The sequence below is a fragment of the Zonotrichia albicollis genome, chromosome 3 (assembly GCF_047830755.1).
Source record: "Zonotrichia albicollis isolate bZonAlb1 chromosome 3, bZonAlb1.hap1, whole genome shotgun sequence".
Taxonomy (NCBI): Eukaryota; Metazoa; Chordata; class Aves; order Passeriformes; family Passerellidae; genus Zonotrichia; species Zonotrichia albicollis.
Window position 1 is genome coordinate 23898715 of NC_133821.1, and position 25049 is coordinate 23923763.

Genomic DNA, 25049 nt, shown 5'->3' on the forward strand with positions numbered 1-25049 from the left:
AGAAATTTTTTTCCACTTGAATTCAGCAAGGTTGGTGGAGATTTTTTATGGTTTGGTTTTTTTTTTTTTGTCAGAAGGTATAAGATGTTAATTTATTACAAGTATGCATTTCCTGCAGAACAGATGGGGCCCTGTTGTGCAGATCTGAGCACTAAGCCTTTTCTGCACCTCCCTTTGCAGCTGTTGACTGTAACTCCCCAAGGAGCAGTAACACACAGCCCACACCTGGACACATCTGTCTCCTCCTGCTCAGGACTGTGGTCAGCAGTGGGCTGCACACAGAGAAGCTCTGCTCTGGCTCAGCCTGGCAGGGGCTGTCCCCAGCTCTGGGGTTTGGCACTACAAGTGACAATGCCCTCACTGACACTAAAGGCTGAACTGGCTCTGTTACCCCTCCCATCCTCAAAACCTTCTTGCTCTGGAGGAAAAAGATGCTGAAGGATGGGAGATCACCAGAGATTCATTTTCTCAAATACGGTGTTTGTGACCCCAAATACGTAGATGCCTCTTTTATTAAAAATGACGCATTTCCCTATGTCTGAGGATCCATTTAATGTACCTTATGCTATTGGTATTGCATAAGCTGAATGCAATATTTATATTGCATTTGCATTAATATTGAGCTTATGCAATATTGGTATTGCATAAGCCTAAATGCTTATGCATTTACTTGATTCGTTTACAATCTTAGTTTCCATGTTTGAAATCAAATAGAGGCCACAACATTCCCATGAACACACTCAAAAGCTCCTCAAAATGACTGAAACTCTCACTTCTATGGAAGCAACTTCCCAGTCCTAAATCCAGCTGTCCTTATATCCTCATTAAACCATACATCAGTCCAGCAGATCACAAAAACTGCTTGGCCCAAGTGACAGATCTGCAATGCCTCTGCTCACATCCAAGGCACACTCTGGGATTCCCATTTGTGTTGCACCACTCATCCTGGTGGTTTCCAGCTCCACCCCTCTTAACATCACTCACTAATCACAGATGGACTCGGCAATCCCAGCCAACAGACATGAACTGAACTCCCTGATATGACCAATCCTCTAAAAATACTGCAGTTTCACAAGAGGGAGGGCCTGGGTGGGAGAGTGCCAGCAGTTCTGCTCTGGCACATTTTGCTCTGGCCCTGCTTGGTTCCCAGCCCGTTCAGCAGTGTGGAACAGTGATCCTGCATCCTGCAATTAAACAGGAACCACTCCCTCCTGCCGTGGGGAGAGCGTGTGTGAGATGGATCCCCTCCACGCTTGCCATCTCCAGGGCACCTGCACAAACACTCAGCAAATCCCTTTTTCTCCCCAGCTCCTGCCTGCTGACAGCCTGGCTTTCAGGTGGGAATTGTGTGCAGGAAGTCTGGGGACACCAGGAAGGAATTTCATGCCCCTGTGAAACCGGAGGGAAATGTGTTGTCAGTGCCAGGTGTGGCAGTGCTCCCAAGCCCTTCCTCACAGCCTGTTCCTGCCAAGCACACCCATGTCACTTGGCTCTTCAATCCTTGTCAAAAACAGGCAGGCAAAGGCTGCTGGTGCTCCAGGGCTGTGGGCAGCAGGCAGCACCCGTGGGTGTCTCAGACCTTGATAAACTGGGCATGATTTCCCCTGCGTGAGCAGGATCAGCCATCTCACAGAGTGCTCATCCATCCCCTTGAGTAAAACCTTGGTTTGCTATCCCTGTGACCCAGGCACAGGGCAGTGCCACTTGCCAGGTATCATTCCATAGGGAGCTGGAATGACAGGGGAGGGGAGCCTCTCTTTGTACCCCCTTCCCCAGTGTGTTCAGCACCGAGCACCCCGAGCTGAGGCCACCCCTGCTCCCTGCATTTCTCCTGCCCTCCCTCATCCCTCCCTCTGTCAGCAGGAGCTGCAGGGCAGCCCTGACCCCTCTCCCAGGAGGGGATGCTGGATTGTGCCAGAGTCAGCAGCGAGTGCTGCCTCCTTGGCTCATCCCTGAGTCCTGGTCTGCCAAAACAAACCCAGGCTGGTCACAGAGGGGCCCTGGAAATGTGTCCAGGTGCTCCTCTCCTTGAGTTTATTTCCTCTGAGTGCACTCCTGATGGAAATGAAGTAAGGAAGCCACACCCTCTCTGCAGGTACATCCCACATGCTGGCCCTCCACAGAAAGAATAATGAAATGAAATTAACACCTGGCCCTTTCTCCAGGGTTGGAAAAGGGTCTTTTCCTTTTTGGAAGAAAAGGAGGAGGGGAGGGGAGGGGAGGGGAGGGGAGGGGAGGGGAGAGGAGAGGAGAGGAGAGGAGAGGAGAGGAGAGGAGAGGAGAGGAGAGGAGAGGAGAGGAGAGGAGAGGAGAGGAGAGGAGAGGAGAGGAGAGGAGAGGAGAGGAGAGGAGAGGAGAGGAGAGGAGAGGAGAGGGAGAGGAGACTTTTCCTTCTTGGGAGAAAAGGGAAGGGGAGTTGTGTGACAGCAGCAGCCCTGGTGGGGCAGTGAAGGTGCTGTGACACAGCTGAGCCTCGGGACATGGCAGGAGCTGGCCCAGGCTGGCTGAGCAGGGAGCAGTGCCTGTTAGCCAGATATTATAACTGTGCTGTGCACACTTAGCCAGATATCCCGCCTTCCCTGCTTTCCCTCATTGCTCCAACGCTTTTCCTGCAGGAAGGAAAACCCTTCCTGCACCTGCACCAGCTGTGAAGAAGGAGCAGAATTGCCCCCAGGAGCAGAGAAGGCCAGAGTGTGTCTGTGGGGCTGCAGGTTTTGGCACAGCAAACACACAGGAGGAAACCATCAGGTCACAGAGCAGCCCCAAGGAGGGGATTACAGAGCTCCTGTTGCACGAGGGACTTGACATCCAACATAGTTAATGCCTTCTTAATCACTCATAAGCCATTCTGCTCTGAAAGAAAAATAATAATGATAAAAAAACCCTCTTTAGTCTCTTTGCTTTTTATTTTTCTGTTTGTAAATCCCAAGGCCTTCAAAACACTGCCCCTGATGAGAGAACTTAACCATTAACCTACAAAGAGCCAACAATGATTATGCCTCTGAAAATAGATTTTATCCATTCCCTCCACTTGCCTCTACTGATCTAGACACAAATGCTTAGTGATTGTTACTTGGCAACCATGGTAAAAATGTTCTGAGCCACACGTGGCTACAAAGGATGAAATCACTGTCATGAAATTTCCAAAATAAGTACTGTAATACCAGAACACTTATTCCTAAGAGGAACAAACAAACCTCTGCCTTATATATTGTTGTTGCTGGTGTGTTGTTTTTTTTTTTTTTTTTAATAATTCATTTTTTATGAGCAAGGCACAGTTTTTATTCTTGCTTCTTTGTGACTTCATTCAGGCTGTTTTGCTGTAGTGAGCGTCACATATGTGCATATATGGACACACAGCACTCAGGGAAGCACTCACACCCTCTCCTGAAGCCTGGACAGAAATACAGAGCTGTAGGAGGGCTCAGAGGTCAGGGCAGGGACCTCCAGAGGTCTTTGGCCAAAGCAAGGCCCACCCCCAAGCAAGGGCAGGGTGCTCACATGGGTTTCTGTATAGGTGCATGCAGGTGCACAATTTCCAGGCTCTCAGAGCAAATAATAAAAGGTGAATCCATCTGAGACTGCTTTAAACTAGAAATCACTAGTGCAGTGAAAAGCTGGGGTGGATACCAGTTATTGATTAATCAACTGCTTGGACCTACAGTTGTCAAATGTCCAAGTCAAGTCCCTGTAAATCCACTCTTCTCCTATGGCTAAGCTCCTGTATCCAAAGCAAGATGGTCCCACAGGCTGCCAAAACCAAGATGCCACTTGCAGGAGATAGATACTTCTCCACATACCAAACATCTGAGCTTTAATATTTGATAAAATATTTCCCAATGGGAAAATGTTTGTGTTGTGGCTCTCCCAAGGAAGAACCATGTGCCTTTAGATCTGATTGAAAGCTGTCCTGGGTAGCCTTTGATTAACACATGTTTCTCTGCTGGTCTCTCAATAAAGCAGGGAAGAAATGGATGGTTTTGCTTTGCTCAGAGACCTGGGGCTGGGGCAGCTTCTGGGCAGACTGAGCTCCACACAATCAGAAGGATCCGAAACCAACGCACTCCAAGCTGAACCTTTCAAACACGAGCCCCTTGAAGTTGTCTAACTTCTCACCAGGGAAATTTTTAATTTCAGAGATTAAACACTGTGTTTGGAGATTCAAAGGCAAGATGCAATGCTGATTAGCATTTGTCTCAAAGCCTGATTATTCACACTGTTCCTCTTTTAGGGAACATACTTCTTTCAAGCTCGCACATAAATTTGTGCCCACAGATCCGCTCTCTCCTCTGATCAATACCCATTAGTTGCAACTTCTCCTAGATTTGAGCAGCAAGGGCATCTCCTTCTCCCCAGACCAGTGATAGATTGGATCAGGAGCCTGAAATCAGATTCACCCTGGTTTTCAACACTGCTCATCCCCATGGCCCTGCATGCTGCACTGGGGCTGCTGGTGAGAACAAGGAGCACAGAGAGCTGCTTGTCCCTCTCTGCCATGGGAAAGGCTGCAAGGGGCTCGCAGCTCCTGCACTGGGAATATCTGCTCAGCTCCCTTCTGCCTCTTTGAGTGGAATTTTATTGGCAGTGGAGGGACCTGCACCACCTCTCCCAGCAAGCAAGGGCTTAGTGAGCAGGGTCTGTCACCTCCCTGGGATATTTCCAGGCTGATGAAGGCACTGCAGCTTGAATGCCCTGGTTTGCAACAGAAAAGCCTTTCCCTGCTCTGCTGCTGCAAAGGAGAGAGAAGCCCTGGTGGCAAACACTGCACTGTGAGCCCCACAGGGCTGCAGTGTGACATCCATGGAGGATGCTCCCCTGGCACAGCAGGGCTGGCTCAGCCCATCGCAGCTGGGGCTCTCCCTGAGCCCTCTGCACCTTCCATGGCTGAGCCTGGTCCCTCTGAGCCCTGCCTTGGTGGTGTGGGCTACACAAGGAAACCCCTGAGCCCTGGACAGACCCTTGGCGACATCTCCAAGCCACTCTCAAATGTTGCTTTCCTGGGTTTCTGTCTATGACACAAGCACAAACCTACAAAACACATCCCCCCAGCCTTCCCTCAGCAAGGGTTTGGGAACAGCACTTTGAAATCTCTCTGAGGCCCTTGCAGACCATGAATGGTGGTGACAGCAGCTTAACCGAGTGAAATGAGATGATGCCAAATAAAAATCACCTTCCCTCTTTTCTGGGTTCATCCTCCCCACCAACCTAAGCCTTCCCCCTTACTCCTGGCCAGCAGGCTCAGGTTTTTGGGTCAGGGCTGCCCTGATGGATGCATGGCCCACCTTGCTGGGATGTTTTCCTAGGCAAAGCCAGGATGGAGAATTCCCAGCTCCCCCTGGTTATTTCATGCCCTCTCTCCAAAGCCTTTGAGAAGAAACCAGCCAGAAATCCCAGAGACACAGGGAAGAGCTCTGGGGCTCCCTAGCTCAGAGGAAGATGCTTTCATCTGTAAAGTGAAATGAAACAACACTAAGAAGGGAAAAGAAGGGAAAATTCCATGCAAAGAATTTTAACTTCCCTGCCCCGACCAGTGACACAAAACCAGCCTTAGACAACCCCATACCACAAAACCCACACACAGCATTTTGCATCTGTTTCCTGAAGCTGGGCTCAGGGTTAAGCTGGGCTCTAAACTCTGGCAGGAATAATTTCTGTTTCCTGCTGGCACTTTAGAAATGGGTTTGAGCACTGGCTTTTTAATGGGCGAGAGCTGCCAAGCCGTATCAAGTTTTCCATACTTAAAAGCTGATTTTTCCCAAGTGCACTTTTAAGAGATTCTTCATAAAGAAAATTTAAAAAAAATCCTTGCTAAATTGCATCTGCTTTCTAAACTCACAATGCAGACATGCAGAGCTATGGGTGACTAATAGGTATTTAAGCTAGTTATTATTTTCTTCTGCAAACAGTGGCAAACCACAAAAGCTAATAATCTTGGATTTCATTATCTTGTGTGCTGAACACTTGGTGCTCCAGACAGCTGAAAACAAAGGGAAAATTTCAAACTCTGTATCTCAAAAATGCAAACTGTACAAGAGGTGCTTGGAAGAATGATTACCTCAGCCCAATTCAGCAGGGTTAACCTGTTAGCATCCGCTTGCTGAGAGATTCCTGATGAGTGGTTTGTCGAATTTAATGCTTGGATTGCCCAGCAGCAGGGCAGTGTGACCATGCAGACGCAGCATTGCCCCCATGGCCTTCTCAGTGCTGCCTTGCCTCAGGCAAGTGCCCTGATGATTTCACACCATATTCTCAGTGGCCTGGCAGTCTCTGCACTGCATGGAGTGTGCTGAGAGCTACCTGTGCACACAAGTGCCCACGGGCAGGAAAGCAAAGCTTGTTTCTAAAACCTTCATTCTGTAACAATTCACCACAAATCTGATGCTCAGTGCTCCCACAACACACCTCCAGCAGCCAGGTGTGATGGTGCTGCCTGCCCAAACCTCTCTGAGCACACAGCAGGGCCAGCACATGCAATTGAGAGCTCCTGGGAGAGCAGGAGGGAAACAGTCCTTTTAAACCATTTCCATTCTGAGCTACCACCACTGGGAGCATTCCCAGCTCAGCATCACTTCCAAGATTCAGCCATCACTAAAACACATTTTTCTGGCTGACAATATTGGCATCAAAGCTGAGCCCTGCCTGCCCCTGCTCTGCATGGACAAAGAGCAGGGGGAAGGAAATATTCCTTCTGCCTTACAGGCAGCAAGAGGAGCTGTTTCTGTATGATTTTAGATGTTTAGGTTATGTTTTCCCCAACACTTGGAACAAAATAAATAATGTTTCCCATTTTAATTTCCCCAAAAGCTGATGACCTCCCTGTCTTTGGGTCAGCCCATTCCCCCACCTGCCAGCAAGTGACAGATTAAAACATCCACTTTCACTGCAGCTCTCCAGTCTGGGAGCTTTTTGAATCAAAATGAGACAGGCTATTTGCCAATTCACTTCTACATAAAATGTGGCTTTCATCAGGGCAGGAGGACAGCTGGGGGAATGGCAGCTCCCCTGGCTCCTGTGCTGTGCTGGCAGCGTGTGGCTGGGGCACATCACACTGGGGAGAGAGGCACAGCAGGCATGGGGCAAAGAGGTGGCTGAGCTGTGAGTTTTGTGAGGGTCCTGTGTCCACCTTCTTCAGCACATCCATCCTGCTCCCCCTTGGTTCCTCTCTGCCTGCCTCACTTTCCAGCTCTCTCAGGCACCAAAATCCCAGCAGGCAGCCAGGGCAATGTGCTTGAAGAAGGTGGACACAGTGCAGCAGCAGCCATGGGCAGGAGGGGGCTCCTGCTTAGCCGGGACAAGTGAGGACCAAATCTCTGCAATGGGACATGGACACACAAGCCTGACCAAACCCTTTTGTGCAGATGCCCTTCTCCATTGGGCCACTCTCTGTCCACCCTTTTCCCTCGTCCCATCCACTGGAGACAGCATCAGGCCATGCAGGGAGCCTAACAACCCATCCCCAGCCTGTGTGTGTGTGTCCAGCACAGGAGCCCTTATATATCCCTTAGCTGAGCCAAAAGAAGGCTGCCAGAAGAAACTGGTTATAATTTAATATGCTTTATGATTTCCTCATGAACCTGGGAGCCCAGAGGCTCTGCTCAAGGCTAGGTTAGCAATTTATCTTTGTGTATGGGACAACATCCTACAACAGGTGATGAGCTGCCCCTATCTCCACAGGCATCCTGGGACACACACAGACAACAGACTAAAAAATATATAGCCTCAATGGCTCTAAAACTGCTCAGAGATAAAGAAAGATGTGAAGGCAGGAGGTGTTGGGGAGGCAGCAGCTGCTGGAGGAGCCAAGGGACGGATTAGTTTGCATAATTCATTTCTGCACTTCAAGGGGAGGCTCAGGAGCCAAGGTCTCCTCTTGCTGAAGTCGCTCTCCTCCGTCAGCATGCAGCAGAGACACGATCAATCATGGCCACTGCAGCTCCCCAGTGACATTTCCAAGTGCTCCACTGAGCAGGGATGATTAGAGATGGCCAGGATGCAGCCGTGGGGTGCCCAGGGCTCTCTCCCAGACCCCTGCAGCCACTGAGCTCCACCCTTGCTCTCCCCTCAGCCACATTTCCTGAGACAGATGGGATCAAGGAGATAAGGCTTGTACATAGCTGCACCAGACCTGATAACAAGCCATTAACAAGAGGCATTTTCGTGCTGCACTGCTCCTCACAGGAGACTGACAACTGCAGAGTAAACAGCAGCCTGCAGATAAGCCCCAAGTGCCTCTGTGGCTGCCCCAGGTGCTGCTCAGAGCCCAGGGCAGTGCTCAGCCTGCCAGCCCCTGTGTGCTGGGAGCTCTGCTCCAGCACACATCACCTCTGTGCCAGCCTCACCGTGACTGTCCCCTACCTCTGGGACAGCACGAGGCCAGCCAGGTTTGGGAAGAACCTGGGCACCTCAAATCTGGAATAGCTGCATGAGATTCTGCATGTTGCTGCAAATTGCTGAGCTACTGGAGATTGGCATTGATGGCATCCTTGGGTGGTGTATGGGACATGGATGGCAGCAGGACCACCTGGGATTTGGCTTCCTGAGCCTAAAGAAGTTCTGGATTTCTAGTGTGACCACTTCAGCCCTGTTGGTATCAGATGTTCCTTAGTCAGCACAAGAGAAATCCTTTGCCAGGCAGGGTGCACTCCCCAGGGCTGCAGCTGCTCCTCACCCTCTGCCTGTCCAAGCATGTTGACCTCAAGAAGAAAGCCCTGAGGGAATGACACATTCCCTCCCAGCCCTCCTTGGAGCCTCAGCTCCTGCAAGGAAAGAGCCAGAGAGCCACAAGTGCCTTTGCTCCAACAAGGCAAGAACAGCTCCATCCTGCTTGTGACATTCCAGCCTCTGCCCCAGGGATGTGACCCTGCTGGGGCCATGCTCCCAGAGCCAGGCACAGCTCCCAGCTACAGCTGGTTCTTCTTACTGGGTGATGCCTCTGCAGGTCACACAGCCTTCCACTCTGTGTCCGCCCAAGGAGCCATCCATGCGCTGGGCAGCCCTTTCCACATGTGGGAGGGAGGCAGGAAGGATTCCAGGAAAGAAGGATTCCAGGAAGAAAGAAAAGAAAGGAAAGAAGGAAGGATTCCAGGAAGGATTCCAGGAAGGAAGGAAACGAAGAAAGGAAGGATGGATTCCAGGAAAGAAGGATTCCAGGAAGAAAGAAAAGAAAGGAAAGAAGGAAGGATTCCAGGAAGGAAGGAAACGAAGAAAGGAAGGATGGATTCCAGGAAAGAAGGATTCCAGGAAGGAAGGAAACGAGGAAAGGACGGATGGATTCCAGGAAGGAAGGAAGGAAACGAGGAAAGGAAGGATGGATTCCAGGAAGGAAGGAAGGAAATGAGGAAAGGAAGGATGGATTCCAGGAAGGAAGGAAGGAAACGAGGAAAGGAAGGAGGGTGCTGGGACAGCACAGTTTGAATGTGGTGCTTTCCCTTCATCACCTGTACCTCCATTCCCTCAGCAGCCTGGGGGACCCTGAGTTCCCACCATCACCACCAGGGTCACAAATCTCCTGCCTGAGGCCCAGAGCACCTGAGGAGGGCAAAGGGGAGATCTGGCAGTGCTGATGTGATGTCTGGAGCCAGCTGTGATCCCACCTCATCACCCAAGCTCAGAACAAGCACAGACTTGCTCCAGGTGATGCAGAAGACATCTCCCCACAATTCAGGTGCCAGTGAGTCCCTGCACATGCTGGGCTGGATCAGGGGTCAGCATGCCAGGGTGAGTGGGAAGGCAGGCAGGATCTCAGACTGCAGAGTGAGCACAAGGGGTCTCTGAAGCTGACAGAGGGAAGGTGCTCCTGCAGGAGGCAGCAAGGTGTGAGAGAATGAAGCTGCTGAGTGAGGAGGTGATGGTGGTGCTTGTGCCTGCAGTGGAGGGCAGCAGCTGCAGAGGGAACAGGCACTTCCCAGGGATCCATGGACACCTGGCCCCGGCAGCAAGAGCTAAAAATACCCCGCTCCCAGCAGAGGCCTGGGAAAGAGCGGCTTTCCCATGGCACAGCCAAAAGAGCAGAGGGCATGCAGGGTGGCACAGTGGCACCAGGGCTGCTGTGCAGACCCACCACCATCCCTGGAAGGGAGCTGGGCTGGGAAATGGATAAAGCAGGAGGAAAATGTGCAAATGATTAGTGACTCCCATCCAGTGGAGAATCCAGATGCTTCAAAGACAGGTCTAGCCCTGACACCACAGCCTCAGGTCTGAGCTTTTGTTTATTTTGTTTATCTTTATTATTTGTTTTATGGCTAAGGTTTGAGCTTTTGTTTATTTCCCATTGGAAGACCCTGTCTGTTACCAAACTTTTACTACCATGGTTGGAATCTGCCCAGGCTCAGTGTCAGCCCTGCAAGGGTGCTGCTGCTCACTTGGCTGGATGGAGCAGTGCTCCAACCCTGCCCAAAAGCAGAGCCATGGCACACTGTGGGGTGACAGAACAGAACACCCGCCTGCAGCTCTGCTCTCAGCCCTGCTTGAGGGGGCGAGTCCTTGCCTTTCACATAGCCACCTGCCAGGTGGGGGATTTAAATAGATTATGTGCCTTCAACAGGGGAAGGGGGTGTTGCTTATCAGTGCAGCATGTGAGATCCAGTTTGTCACTTGGAGAAATGCAGGTTGAAGTCACAGGCAGTGGCACTTTTGAGGCTGCTCACCCGCCTGCTTGGCGTGAAGGCACGCATGCCATCTACGCTCACTTTGTTCAGAGGCAATGTTCTTGCCAATCTCAGCAATACAGGGTGATGTAAGGGTATCATCCATTATTACTATTTTCATTCTTGACACATGGAAAAATTAATTTTCTTTTTAGAAGTGATGTATGAAGGGCCCAGATTTGCCTGAATAATATACGAACCTATAATCTGGCTGCTACCCTTTGTCTGAAGCATTAATATTAGCAGAAGGCAATTTAGGATGATTGCTTTTAAGTTGTAAAGCCAATGTTCAATTAGAGCATGAAATGAAAGACTTATCACTAGTACTGGCATAGAGATTTATTCGCAGAGTATTTATTTTCAGCCACAAAGATGCTGGTTTTGTCAAAAGTGACATGTTTAGAACAAGCTGCTTTTGTCTAATATTACTATGAAAAAATGGTTTGGAATCAAACATTTTTATATTTAGGATAATGACAGCATTTTGTTGAAAAAAATTCAATGCCATGCTTTGAATTTCAGTCACTGAGTTTGGTTTGAGGAGGTTTCCATTCCTTTGCAGGCTGCAGAGGATACTGCTCACATTCTCCTGCACCTTTTGCTAGGGTGAGGGTAGTGGAAGCAATACCAGGAATATTTTAATAACCAACCAGAGCTCCCAGCAGTCTCCCACAAATCTGAAGCTTTGTTGGACCCCAGACTGAACTGTGAATGAAGCCTTTGTGAAATGCTGGTGACCAGAATCATAGGCAGCCTTCCCTCCAGCAAGCAAAGTAAATGCAAGTTCATGGCTGGTAAAAAACCCCAAACGTGGCTGGGGTGGCAGCACAGGAGCTGGGGAGCCCTTGTCTGTGTGCAACCCCTGGGGCTTTCAGGCTGCTTCAAAATGGAAATTCCCATTTTGTCTGCACCTTTGGATGGCCAAGACTCCAGACTTTCTAGCGAGGCCTCAAGAGAGGCATGGGGAGGGATGGGTTTGTGAAGATCCAGCAGCTCCGTCAGGGAAATCTGCGCACACAGCGCAGGAGGTTTCCCATGGGAGATAAAAGGGAATTCCGGCAGGGACAAACAGCCTGCTGGCCTGTGACATCAGCACACAGCGGCTGCTCTGTGAGCTGCAAGTGACTGCTTTGTCCCAGGTATTGCTGACTTTCTACCCACGGTGCTCCCCAGGCCCCCTGGAGTCCATTGGTCCCTGTGCTTTCCAAAGGGAAGCGGTTTGTGGCTGCAGACTGGGGGCTTGCACTGGATTGCTCCAAGAATAATGAAAAAAGAGGGACTTTGGTGCTTGCTGTGCCATGAGTGCTTGGAGGGAATGAGGCACATGCAGGGGACAGTCATGGTTGGGAGGTTTGTGTCACCCAGGGCTGGTGGTGGGGATGGAGAAGGTGCACATCCCTGCACATCCCTGCACATCTCTGCAGGCTGCCTGTCCCTAACTCCCAACATGACCAATCAATGCAACCCTTAAGTGGAGCTTAAGGGAGCTGGGGATGCTGTGAGAGAGCAAGGCCATCAGGGCTGAGCTCTGCCTGGGAGAGGAGAGCCTTTCCCTCCCCTGGCTCCCCTGGTGGGACAGCCAGGACCCACCTGGTCCAGGGAAACTCGCCAGTACATCTTGTTCCTGCTTGGCACTATTAATTTGGCTAAGCAGCCAGACCTGGCACAGGGTCTTGCACAGAGTCTTGCACAGAGTAAAAAGCCCCAATGCTGAGACACAATTCAGGACCAGGATGGTGACCTGCTCCTCTCCTGGCACTGCCCTCCATGCCTGTGGCTCTGTCACTAGCACACTCCTTGTCCCTCCAAAATGCACCACTACTTCCCAGTTTCCCCTCCATTTAGAATCTGTGATCCAGCCTAGAGGTGCAGAGCAGGGTTTAACCTCTGGAGATGGCAGCTCCCATTGCTCTCTGATCCTCTTGCAGCATTTGTGTAAACAATTTGCATTCAAGCAGCAACACACACAGAGCAGCTCTCTGCCAGCACAAGATGGCCAAGTGTGCTCAACAGAGAGGCACTGATTTTTTCCAAGGTAAAGGTCTGAACCTGAATTGCCACCAGGACTTTCTTTTTAGTGGATGAAGAATGGCAATTAGAAATGTTATTCATGCATGCTTTCAGATGGGTTGGCAGTTGTTTAGTTTAATGGTATGAGATGGTTAGTTAGAGCAGGACAGCTGGGTATCTGCAATTAATCTGTGCTCAAAACACATTGAAAATGAGCAATACAGTCTGGCTGGGTCTTAGGTTGCTGATATGGAAATCCCAGTGGAAAGATTAAAGGAGTGAAAGGACATATCTCTGAGAGAAGTTTATTCCCACAAAAGAAATCTCTTGGTTCATTTACACAAAGCTGTTTCTCAAGGCTTTAGCGATTATCTCCTTCCTGAGATATTTTCCAGCTGCACTTTGCAGAGGGCTGGATGGATCTGAATTACACCTTGGTTCTGAGCAGCCTCTGGCATAAGTTTACAGCATCAAGAAATGGAAAAAAAAGAAGTACTAGAAAGTTTCTTGCAGTGGGAACATTTGTCACTGAGATGTTTCATGGAATAAACCCTGGGCACGAGACCAAGAGAAGTAATTGGACTGGCCACGCTCCATGTTTTAGATACTTGTCTTGGGCTTTGCAAATGTGCAAAGAATATCACTTCTTTCTTCCAGAGAGAAAGGATGAGAGGGGTTGATGGCATTTGTTTCTTCAGCTTGCGCATCCTCTAGGCCTTTACCCCAAAGTCACGCTGCTTTGTCCCTTGAAACACTGCCAGCATGAAAACCTGCTTTTTATTGCCGTCCTGAAAGCCCTGAGATGGCCTGAGCTGCCTGCACAGGCTGCCAGAGCAGGCAGGAGCAGGCAGGAGCTGCCACGTGGGAGTCACACTGCGGCACGTGCTGCATCAGCCCCGGAGTCGTGCAAGGACAGCGTCCCCAGAGAGGCACCTTGCCACATGCCTGCAGCTCAGCAGGGCCAGGGGAGATGTTTGCAGTGTGCTTTCTGCTGGCATCTCCCCCAGGCCATCCATCTGCGACCTCGGTCCCAAGGGTGCCTCCAGACTGCCTAGGGGCAGACAAATCCCTGCCCTTGGTGCACAGCCCCCACTCCTGACAGCTGGGAAAGGGAGGGCAGGGGACGGTGTGAAATGCAGGGTAGAGGAGGCTGTGCCTAGAGATGTCCCCTGTGCTCTCACACAGCCTGGAAAGGTGTTTGCTCCCCCACGCCATGCTGTGGATGAAGCTGGCACGTGTGATGGGCCCTGCAGCCTCCTGAGCTGGGCACCCAATGGTCTCACCTCAGAAATGAGCCTCAGAAGTGAGGAGAACAGGCCACATGCATGGGCCCAGCAAGAGAAGGAGGAAAAGAGAGAGGAAAAAAGCAGACCCCAGGGTCAGGATTCACCTGGGACAGCCCTGAATTTATCCTTGTGCAGGCAGCCCCTCGTGGTCTGCTCAGCTTGTGCTGGTTTTGGGAATGCAGGTCCTGTTAAAGGTGTGAGAAGGCCTGGGGGTAGCAGGGGCAGGATCCACCTGGGAAATGCAGGGTCCTACAGGTCTTTGGAAAGACTGTCTGGTCTGGGCAGGAATGCAGCTCCCCCTGCACTTGGGAAGCTGCTCCTCACTGCGCTAGTCCCTCAACACAGCGGCTCCCAAAGCTCCTCTGGCATCACACCACCTTTCTCAGCATGGATTTGCTTTTTAATTTTTTTTTTTTTTTAGTTAATCCTCCATCTAATCGTGCCTGGCAGGTTTAGAAGTAAAAGGAGAGCAGCAGAAGGCAGCAGCTATTGAAGCAGCTCCGCAGAGGGAACGGCAGCTCCGCGATTCCAGCCATGCTGCAGTCCCTGCTGGGGTAGCCCAGGTTCTGAGGGATGGTCTAAGGATCAGCTTGATAAACACTGCAGCTCCCTGTATTGCCAGCTAGGTGAGTACTCAGGCACAGATTAATTGCCATCCTCAGGAGGTAATTGAAGGGACTGTGAGCCCTCTCTCCATGCCAGGCAGCACAGACCACATGGCTTGGCCATGGTGCAGCTCTGCCTCCAAAGCGTGGCAGCCAGAGGAGACGGATGGATTTACACAATCTCTGTTTGCCAACAGGCCATCCACCATCAATATTTAAAGCTGAATGAGTCTCCAGAGTGGGATGAGGAGAGCTTGATAAGGCAGCATCCATCATTTTGGTTTTTAATTTTGCGCCTGCTCACTCAGCGCACGGCATTATACACATATTGAGTAAATGAATAATGGATAAATAATTCACCAAATGGTTCAGCCTCTTGGTTCTCCCAGCCATCATGGAGCTTGGGTGCCTAGCACAGGGCTCCTGGAAGCACCAAGTGCAGGGAGGTGCTTTTGGGGGGTAGTACCATGGTGATCCATAACCCAGCACTTGTGGAGTCCCTCTGCCAGCCGCTGTGACTCCACAGCTGCCCACCTGGTTTACAGAGGTGCTTCAAAGCCTTTGCTCCCCTAAAACTTCTCAGGGGCTCACTGAGTGAGTGAGCTGCCCCACACCCATCCCTGCTATTCCCAATGTGCTGCAAGGGTGCCCATGGGCAAAGTGCCCAGGACCTCCTGCTGTCCCTTCTTTATGCTCTAGGGCAGCCAGAGAAATCCTGGTCCTCCTGAAGCTTGTGCTGAAACTCTGCTGGTCAGGCAGAAACTGCAGCCTCTGCTGCCACCACCTGAATAGGGAGGACAGGCTTTTGTCACCCCAAGGGGCTGTTTGGCACAAGCACTGGGACACTGCATGTCACAGCTCTCAGCAGCACCTTTAAAAGTGGCACTTCAGCTGAGGGGAAAAGGGACAATGATGCCAGTGTCTGCTCTAGGAAAGGCGATGAAACCAAGGATGCAACAATTTCAGGAAGCGCTCCCCACATTCTTGTGAGGTTACAAGCTGGCTGCACCCCACTCTACATTTATTCCTCCTGTCCCTTCCCTGTAGGTACAGGGGAGCAGAGAGCTGCATTGGAGCAGAAGGGACCTGCCAAACCTTGGTCAGCAGCTCTCTGCTGACCCTCCACTTCCCAGAAAAAGCATCAAGGTCTGCAGGACATGTATGCCTAGGTCAGATATTGCAGGATCATTTGCTGAAGCACCCAGAAGCCTTACCTGCAGGAAACACTGACAAATGCCTAGCTGGATGGTAAGAGCATGGCAGGCATGGGAGGGGCTGTGCAGCAGGGATTTACCACGTGTAATTTTTCTGCCAGGCTCCTTCAGGGAGCAGACATTGGTCCTTAGCTGCCCCACAAATCACACTGTGAAAGATTTTCATCCAAGAGACTTTCATCTGCTTCTGCTGGTCTCAGCATCAGCCTCTCAGTGCCCATCTGCCCACAGCTCTGGCTGCAGCTCTGTTCTGTGGTTTTAGGCTCAGGCTGGCCAGCCTGCCCCAGTGCACCACCAGAGAAACTCAGCTCTGCTGGGAGAGTCCCTCAGGGCCCTGGGGGAGAGGGACCTATCAGCAGGGCTGCAAAGCTTCCCTGGTCAGCTTCTCCTTCTGGCTACCACCACACAACTCACTGCTTGGGACAAACTTGGGAAACACCAAGCCTTAATTTATGGTGGCAAACAGAAAATCATCTCCAAGTGTTTGGTACAAAAGGTTTGCTGGAAGATGCTGGAGTGAATTCTCTCCAGTGGCAATCAGCAGGGTCTGAACCTCTGCAGAACAGTTTGCTTTGTGCTGAAAGCTTTATACATTCACCAGAACTTCTGCAAATTCTGGTCCCCGAGGGGTGTGCAGGCAGTGTCACCCATTCCAGAGCAATCTCAGCCCCTCTCTGCCTGCAGATGTCCTGACCTGATGTGATGTGATCAGGTCTGCTCTGGTTTCACACCTGTGTTGTGAGAGCTGCCTCCTGAGCTCTGTGCATTTCTGGTCTCCATATGAGAAGTTAGAGCAAGCCAGTATCATGGATATAAGGCATGCCTTAAAATTCAGCAACCAGGTTCCTAAAACATGGATCCTGAAACATGGAAAACAGCTTTGGCTTTCCTGCAATAAGGTTGCAGTGAGCAGCCATTTCCCAATGCCCAACCACTTCAGCCCATGCCTGGGAATGCTCAGCAGGGTCTGGCTGAAGCCATGTACAGCCATGGGTCACGAGCATGCTGTGACATGGGGCAGCAAAGGGACACACAGAGATGCCTTTGGCTTCCTCTGCTCCTCTCCTCACTCCTCCTCTCCTGTATTTCTCCCAGCTGCAGCTGTCACACAGGAAAGTGCAGGAAAACTCACTGAGGCAGTGGAAGTGTGGCTCAGGCTCAGCAGGAAGCACATGCAGGACACCCCTGGCATACCATGCACATCCAGGCAGGGACAGGGGATGGGAACAAGCCTTTCCAAACCAGCTCACCAGAAAAAGGCTACACCTCACCCCAGTCCCTGCTGTGCCCCTGCAGTTTCAGCACCAGGGCTTGCAGGGGATACAGAGGTGGAATACCCAAGGGGTCAGCACTGGGATCTCTCAAGCTCTGACAAAGCCTGGCAATAAAATTTGACATTTGGGGGGAGACAGTTTTTATTACTTTTTTTTATTTTTAATAGCAACAATAAAAGTCAGTCTTTTGGCAGGTGCCTGGAGCTGTGTTTTGCCAGATGAGAAATGGTTCAGCATGTGATAGCTGAGTTCATGGGCTTGGAAGAGCTTGGCAGAGCAGTGGGATGGTGTCTTTTATACACTTCTTTTAAGGGGAAAATTCACAGAGGGGCAAATGAGCAGAAAGCCAAAGGAAGTGGTGTAGGAGACCCTTTGCAAGCCCCTGTGGGCAGGGTCCAGGTCTCTGGCCAGCTCTGTGCCCAGAGTGAGGACATGGGAGCACAAGGGGACAAGGGCACTTTACTTCCATTCCTGCTCCCACCCCCAGTCCAAGGAAGAGAAATAAGAGCCCAGTATCAAAGCAAAAAGCAACCAGATCCCTCCCCTTCCCTGGTTCATTTTGAGCTGACCTTTAATAATTGCAGAAGGGAAAATGGGCTGGTCAGTTTGCATTAGAAATTCACTGGAGTGGCTGGTGCATTCTCCTGCTCATCAAATCCCAGGCACTTGGATAAGCCCTGTGAGCAATCAGTGCTACAACCTACAGCCAAAAAATTTTACAAGTCCATATGCATATAGTTAGAAAAATGTTGATTAATTTGTTCTGATACACTTCAGAAAAAAAAATCCCTCAAATAGCATCAGGGAGCTCAGGCAGATTATAAATTGCCTTGCTCAAGATTGTAAATATTGCATCCATGCCTCCCTGTGTGTTTTAAAGACATTTTCATGGGCTGTGCCTGTGTGGAAGAGATTTGTTTTAATATTTTACTAAGGAAAGCATATTTCATCTGCGTGGTGCTTGCAAGAGAGGGAATTTTTATTTTGAAAAGCTTCTTCAGCTGTGAAGGGAGCAAGTGCGGACGACACACAGACATGCTACTGCAATAAGGCAGGACGCTGTAGCTGCCCTGAGATGTGATTTAAAATGCACAGGGCAGATGTGAGAAAAAGAGAGCAAAAAAATGGAGATCAGGAAAAAGAGAGCAGGCACTGAGCTTTGAGCCTCTCATCCTCCCAATTCCAGGTGTGCAGGGGCCAGCCCAGCCTGGGCACAGAGGGATCTTGGAGCACTGACTGCTGCTAATTCAGGGCAATCACCTCTTGCCATCAACAGCCAGGCATCTACTGATGAGGGCTGGCATGGCATCACCATCAAGGGATCAGGGCTCGCATGGCATTACCATTGAGGGATCTTATTTGCATCAGGGGATGCCCAGCATGAAAAAGCCACTTTATCTTTTTGCAAACATAACCAAATTTCACCTTGTACACTCGCAGAGGAAAAGCTGGAACTGTGGACTGAGTACAACGTGGCAGCTGCCATGACCTATACAAGCACCCTCCTAAACCAAATGTTTCATTCAGGGCTGCTCTGACCCTGGGTTTTCTTGCAGCTCTGGGGCTGCCTGGACTGATTCTCCTGTACTGAGCCGTGCAAGATCCCCCCTGGAAAGTTTCTGTCTCCTGCCATGGGCACACAGAGCTCCCTGCAAGACTTTGCTGGGGAAAGTAACGAGGCTGAATTCTGATGCATTTGAAAAGCAGAAAGGATTCCCTTCCCACCTCCCAGCCCCACCTCACCAAAGTCAAGGATCTACCTGATCAGAGGGTTCCTCTTCTCAAACTGACTGAAGAAACATCCCTGGCTTGGCACTCCCAGGGAGACCATCACACTGGAGCTGGAGGGTGACATAACCCCAGGAGACCCTGCCACAGAGACAGCTCCAAATGCCAGCAGAGCTGCAGACAGCTGCAGGACTGAGGAGGGAGAAAACAGGGCCCATTCTGTGCAACAAGCAGCATTTTAGGGAGAAAGTCAGGAGGATAGACTGAAAGAGCTGCTGTTCAAAGAGCTGCTAACATTTCCAGCTTGCCTTGAAGAATTTTGTCTATTTTTGTGCCGTGAGCTGAGCTCTGCTGATCTAAATCCAGATCAGCTCCGCTTCACAAACGCAGCAGCTCTGAATTCAGCCTGGTTTAGCTCTGGTCTTTTATCCTTGGGAAACATGGCTCGCTCTGAAGATGGGAGGAAGCACAATGCTATGAAAAGCACCAGGAATTCAGCCCTGGGAGCCAAAGAAGCAGGCACATGCTGCAGGGGGTGAGAGCCACGTGCAGCCAGCCGCAGTTATCCTGAGACACCGCGAGCAACGAGCTCAGCAGCCAGCCCGGCCATCCAAGGCAGCCAGGACATGGAAAGACCTCACAGAAATAAGGGCAACTCTCTCCCAGTGCTCCCAGGGGTGGGTTTGGCTTGCATGGTGCTAGAGGTTTGCCAATGACAATCTGCCACTAATAGCAAGATGCAGGATGTGCTGAAGACCTGGACCAGAAAAAGTTCTGCTTTGTGCCTCTGAGACCTCTCCAGCTTACAGCACCTGATCCTGTGTGCCCTTCTGCAGGGCTGCACTGGGCACTGGCAAGGTTTCAGAGCCGCACAAGCACCGAGCAAAGCCTGTGTGCAGCTGCAAAGAGCCTAGGGCACGTTGATCCTTGGTGCACACTCAGACCCTCCTCTAAAAACCCTCCATGGTTTTCACTGTGCACTGCTGTGGGGTGGAGAAATGCTGTTAAACAGAGAGGAGACACTGCCAGCAATTGTCTTCTGCAGGGGTCAGGGCAGACCTCAACACCCTCAGAGCTCTGTCCTGACATGTGCCAGGACATCCCTCTGGTGACTTGCTCCTGGTGGAGCTGCTGGCCTGCTTTCAAGTTCTCTGCTTTCAGCTGCAGGACCCCAAAGCAAGGCAGAGTGCTGCTCCATGGTGAAGTGTCTCCAGCATGCACTGGAAAACAGCATTCAGAATGCTCAAAAGGCACCTAAACCCAACTGCTGATGCAGGAGTGGCAGGAACAGGAAACATCTTCCACTGCTGCACAGCAGCTGTCCCTCAATGACTCTTCCAGGTACTGGCAGCTTCTCTGGCACACATAATCTGCCTGAAATTGTCTGCATTTATCACTTTTGCCATGGTGTTTGAGCACCTAGCAAGCTTTACCAGCTCTCTGCGATACAGAGAGCTGCTGCTGGCTGCTGGAGCAGGTGGGGAGCTGGTGTGGATGGCATGTGTGATGTGTGGATGGCATGTGTGAGTCCTGGGGATGGGAGATGTCCTCCTCAGCCCTCTCTGCCAGGCTGCACAAAGCTTGCTCCCCTTGCCTGCAGAGAATCTAGACTCTAGAGCATGAGCATCTGCCTTACCCTGGGGTAAACAGCAAAGATCAAGAGCTCGATTTCTGCTTTCTTTTAACCTAGATTAGATTTAAAAAAGCCTTTCAAAGCTCCCTTTTCAGCCTGCTTTTCTTAGCTGCAAGCAAAAGCCTGCAGGCACAGGAAAGACAGTAAGCAAACACCCCGAGGCACGCACAGCAGCCCTTGGGGGACACCATCAATGCCCCCAGCCTGATGGGTGACAGTGACCAAGCCTGCCCCTGCCTCTGCTGAGCGCGGCCGCCCCGAGCTGTGCCACCTCCAGTTCTGTGAGAAATCCTGCACGGCATCTGGCCACAGCTGTCTGGGCACACACACCCTGCCTGGCCTGCAGCAGCCAGCCCCGAGGAGACAGAGAGGAGAATTGCTGCCCCAAACACAAAACCTCGTGCCTGGATGCACAAGGGATGTCTCCAGCAAAGGGCAGGCACCACGGGCAGGGCACTGCAGTGACCCAGGATTTAGTTGTTGCATCTGCCTCTGGTTTCATCCCTGTCAAGTGGCATAAACAATCAAATCAGCATTAATAAGGGCATTTGGTGGAGGCTTTTAGGTTCTTATCTTGCTTTTAATGATTCATTCAGCTTCCCTCGGCTCTTGCAACCCAAGCCCTCTCCATTCTTCCTGATCAAAACCTGCCGGAAGCCACCCCAGCACAGGCTGGATAAATTAAAGGGACTTGGGCTGCGAGGACTAAAGGACTCATAAGGGGAGGATGAGCTCTCTGTAGAGGCACACAGAAATAAGCCACATTTGCTCGAGCTTATGATCCCTAATTAGCAGCTCCACGGCCGGGTAACCACCATACTGCTGCTGCCACACGTTCATCCAGGCTGCATTTCCTGATGGGATCATCCCTGGCAGCCCCCAGCCCTGTTCTGCCACTCTGCTCTGGCCCCATGGCCACATCAATGCTGTGCTGTGGAGGTGCCACCACGGAGGGGACAGGACACCAGAGAGGGGATATTTTTGCCCCACACTGCACCATTTTCATGTCCCATTTTCATGCCCCACACTTCTGTATCAAGCAGTCTGAGCAGCTCTCAGCCAGGGCAGAGAAAGCCTCCAGCACATCTCACATCCATCAGGCAGCTCTCCCTGCCCCTTGATGCTGATGTATGGTCTCCTTGTCCAGCTGCCAGAGGGACCCCTTAGATCAGATAGCTTTTATCTCAAAATAAGCCCTGGAAAAATAATACAGGCTTTATTTGTCATTCACTCTGGGAAAGTTTTGAGCTAATAAATAAAGTGAAGTTATTTTAAAGAGCAATAGCTTTCTTAAAAACTTCAGTTCAGGGCTCTGAGAGAAATAACAATACCTCTGGTGCCTAAATACCCATCAGCTCGGTTTCTGCAAAATTTGGTTTCTTTGGCTGCAAAGAGCAAAACTTTGCAAATGAATTTGCATCACACTCATGTAATTAGCAGTTAGCTCCCTGGTGGAAAATGATTCCCCCACACAATATTTGGGTGAATCACACCCAAGTGGGGTTTTTGTAACTAGTTTTGTGCATGTGCATGTGCACATTCATAAGCACAGAGGCACATCAGAAATCTTGGGCAAATTCTTCCCTTTGATCTGCTCTCCATTTCAGTGCAATTGAGGCCAGAGGCCTCAGCTCTTAAACCACAGGAGACTTCAAGTGTGAATGTTGGTATTAGCAACCCCCTGCCCCACTGGCACTGAAAGTCAGAGATGGGCTTCTGCTTCCTGGTGTCAGCCCAGGACTCCTGAGGACAGCTCAAGAATTCCTGCACAGTTTTGGGGAGCTATTCACAGTGCTTGAGTAAAGAGGTGAGAGTGTAACTCCCCCAGTGGAGTGCAGACATGTGAGAAGCACAGCACCATGCAGGACAAAACCCCTTTGCCCTAAGCTGGATTTTGGAGCCTCATTTTCACATTGATTAGAGCTTGTCTTCCTCTCCTGCCCCCAGCTCACATGTGGGACAAAAAGTTCTCAACTGTTTTTTCAGGGTACAGAGTGGCTTTGTGCAGTAACTGAATTAAATTTGACTGACTTTTGCCTAAACCTCATGCAGCGAGCTTGGGAGACACCCCTCCAGCAAAAACTGTATTTCTCCGTATTGTCCTTTTCCTGTGGTGGCAAACATGGCCTTTCATCACTTGCCCAGCTGGGTAGATTGGCAGGATGATGAAAAAATGAGAGACCCTCAGTAAATTCAGTCAGTGATGTTGGCCAAGTTTGATTGAGTCCCTCCTGCTGAGGACACTGACACAATCCAATCACTCAGTGGGGCATTACCACCATGTACATCCATGCCTGCATATGTATTTTCATAGAACAGTTCTGTGTTGGAAGATTATCTAATTCCAACAGCCCTGCCATGGGCAGGGATGCCACCGACTAGAGCATGTTTCCCAGGGCCACTTCCAACCTGGCCTCCAACAATTCCAGAGATGGGGCATCCACAACTTCTCTGGGCAACCTGTGCCAGTGTCTCACTCTGTTTATGAGGGCAGGTCATGGGAAGATGGGCTTCAAAGCCATTGAAACCCTTGGGTAGGTTCAGTTCCCAAATCAGCAAGAGAAAGAGCCTTAGGGCTTTGCCCTGATAGGGAAGGTTTATGTACGATTTGGGTCGAATCCAGGAGTCCTTAGTCACTTCTTAAAGGTATAGAAATCCCCCTGGCCTTGCAAAGCAGCAAGGCATCTGCACCCATGAAGGAAATGCAGGATGGGAGCCACAGGGGGGTTTTTCCCTCCTTTTCAGCCGGGGACAGGAGCTGTGGGAGCAGTGGAAAGCCACCTGCACCCAGTGGGGAAAGCAAACAAGGATGATCAGTTACGTGCAGAGCTGTCCCCGGGCTTCATTCGTGTACAGCCTGCACCAGCCCATCTCCTGCGTTATTTCATTACACAGCTCAACCAGAGCTGCTGACTTTAGGCCTCTGCTGGTATTTCTCCTTGCAAAGTTCATGGGGTAGAAAGTGTTGCTTTTTTGTTGGGACTGGTTTCCCCATCTGAAGGGAAATGAGCCTTCACTGAAAAGCAACAATTCTGAATTCTGCCCTCCCCTGTGCACATTGCAGTGCTGCTTGGGGATAAAAAAAGCTCAAGGATTGTTTTTATGTTCTCTTTCTCCTCTATACTGTTTAACATTGTTTCACAGAGACTCAATAACAGCGTGCATGATATGCTCCATTTCTCACAGCATGGTGAACCCAAATTTCATGTATCAGAGAGCCGCTCCCGTGCTGAATGAGACACCAGGCCTCACTAGAGTGGAACACTCCCCCCTCGAATTGTCACTGGGAAATTTGCCACAAAGGTGTTGGGATTCACATTCGCTGAACCTGAGAGAAGCAATGAGAGAAGCAGAGAAAAGAATGATCAAAACAGTTCTTCTTTCATTTGCTGCTCCTGTGTTATGCCAAAGGAGAATGCAATATGGAGATTGTTTACCCAAAGTAATGGGGTTTTGTTTTCTTGGCCTATCGGGGCCAGGTGTGTGCGTGTGTCGGGACTGTCGGCAGACAGTCACGAGATTCTGGGCAGTTGAGTTCTTGAACAGATTCAGTTTAGATGTAGTGTAATATAGTATAATAAAGTAATAATAATATAGAATAATAAAGTAATTAACTAGCCTTCTGATATCAATGGAGTCAGATGCATTATTCCTCCCGGACGCTGGGCAAAAATATCGACTTTTGCCCAATATATGCCCAAATACTGATACAAAGGGACTCAGTGAACATGAGGTTAGCTTAAATTTAAAATAATTTTTAAAAGCCCTTCATAAAATGAAGGAATCTGGCTCCTCTTAAGATGGGTCTAGATCTGAAAGGCTACAGCAAAAGCAAGCATGGCAGTAGCTCTCCTCATGCTCACCCAAGGGGATGCACCACTCATTTCAGGATGGAGAGGGGCCAGACAGCCTCGCTGCCTTATGTAAAACTTGTTCATGTTGTTCCTGGTCTCCTGAAGGATTCCCAAGGAAGCTGTCCATCCTCCTCTGCTGAGGGAGGCTGCCTGGATCCGCAGCAGTGATACCACTTCATGGCCCACCTGGAAAACACAGAGCCTGGCCCAGGTCCTGCATGGACCCTTCACTGGCTTCAGCAGGCTGTGGTGACTGACCCTCTGTAAGGAGCTGGCTGTATTGCTGGATGGGAATTAGATTTGATTACCTGCTGGCTTATGTGGGTTTCAGTGCACCAAGAGGGGCAGCTGCTGTGTGGGGTGAGTGGCCAGTGGCCATGGCTGTGCCTTGCTGGTTTGCTGGCAGAGCTAAGAAAAGGCCTTTGACGTTTTGTCTTCCTCTCCTGCCCCCAGCTCACGTGCGGCATAAAAAGTTTCCAACCTCTTTTTCAGGGTACAAAGTGGCTTTGTGCAGTAACTGAATTAAATCTGAAGAGAAAGTGAGCCATCAACCAGAGGTGTCTGGTGTCAGAGCAGGAAATTTGAGGATAAGCATCTAAGGGCACTCTGTGCGTATCTTGTGCGTAGTTCAGATGGCTTCAGCCTGGTCCAGCTCCCACGAAAGGACAGCAGTAAAAGCCACTGACAATGGCTAAGGGATCTGAGAGAGGCTGAGGCTTTGAAAATACCTCAGAAGTGGAAAACAAGGAGGAAGAATAAGTGGTCAGTTTTCAAAGGAATGAGCTCACCTGTGGGGTGC

General features: G+C 50.4%; 1 protein-coding gene and 1 long non-coding RNA gene across 11 annotated transcripts in view; both read right to left on the bottom strand.

Annotated features, from left to right (window-relative positions):
• The window catches only part of SLC8A1 (solute carrier family 8 member A1), a 132637-nt gene that overhangs the window by 40615 nt on the left and 66973 nt on the right, over window positions 1-25049 (bottom strand). The window lies entirely within an intron of this gene.
• Window positions 1-25049, bottom strand: part of LOC141728481 (uncharacterized) — a 62365-nt gene continuing 37316 nt past the window's right edge. Inside the window, exon 2 of the long non-coding RNA XR_012579435.1 lies at window positions 1-25049. This exon is cut by the window's right edge and continues 7439 nt beyond it. This is a non-coding gene — a long non-coding RNA (uncharacterized LOC141728481).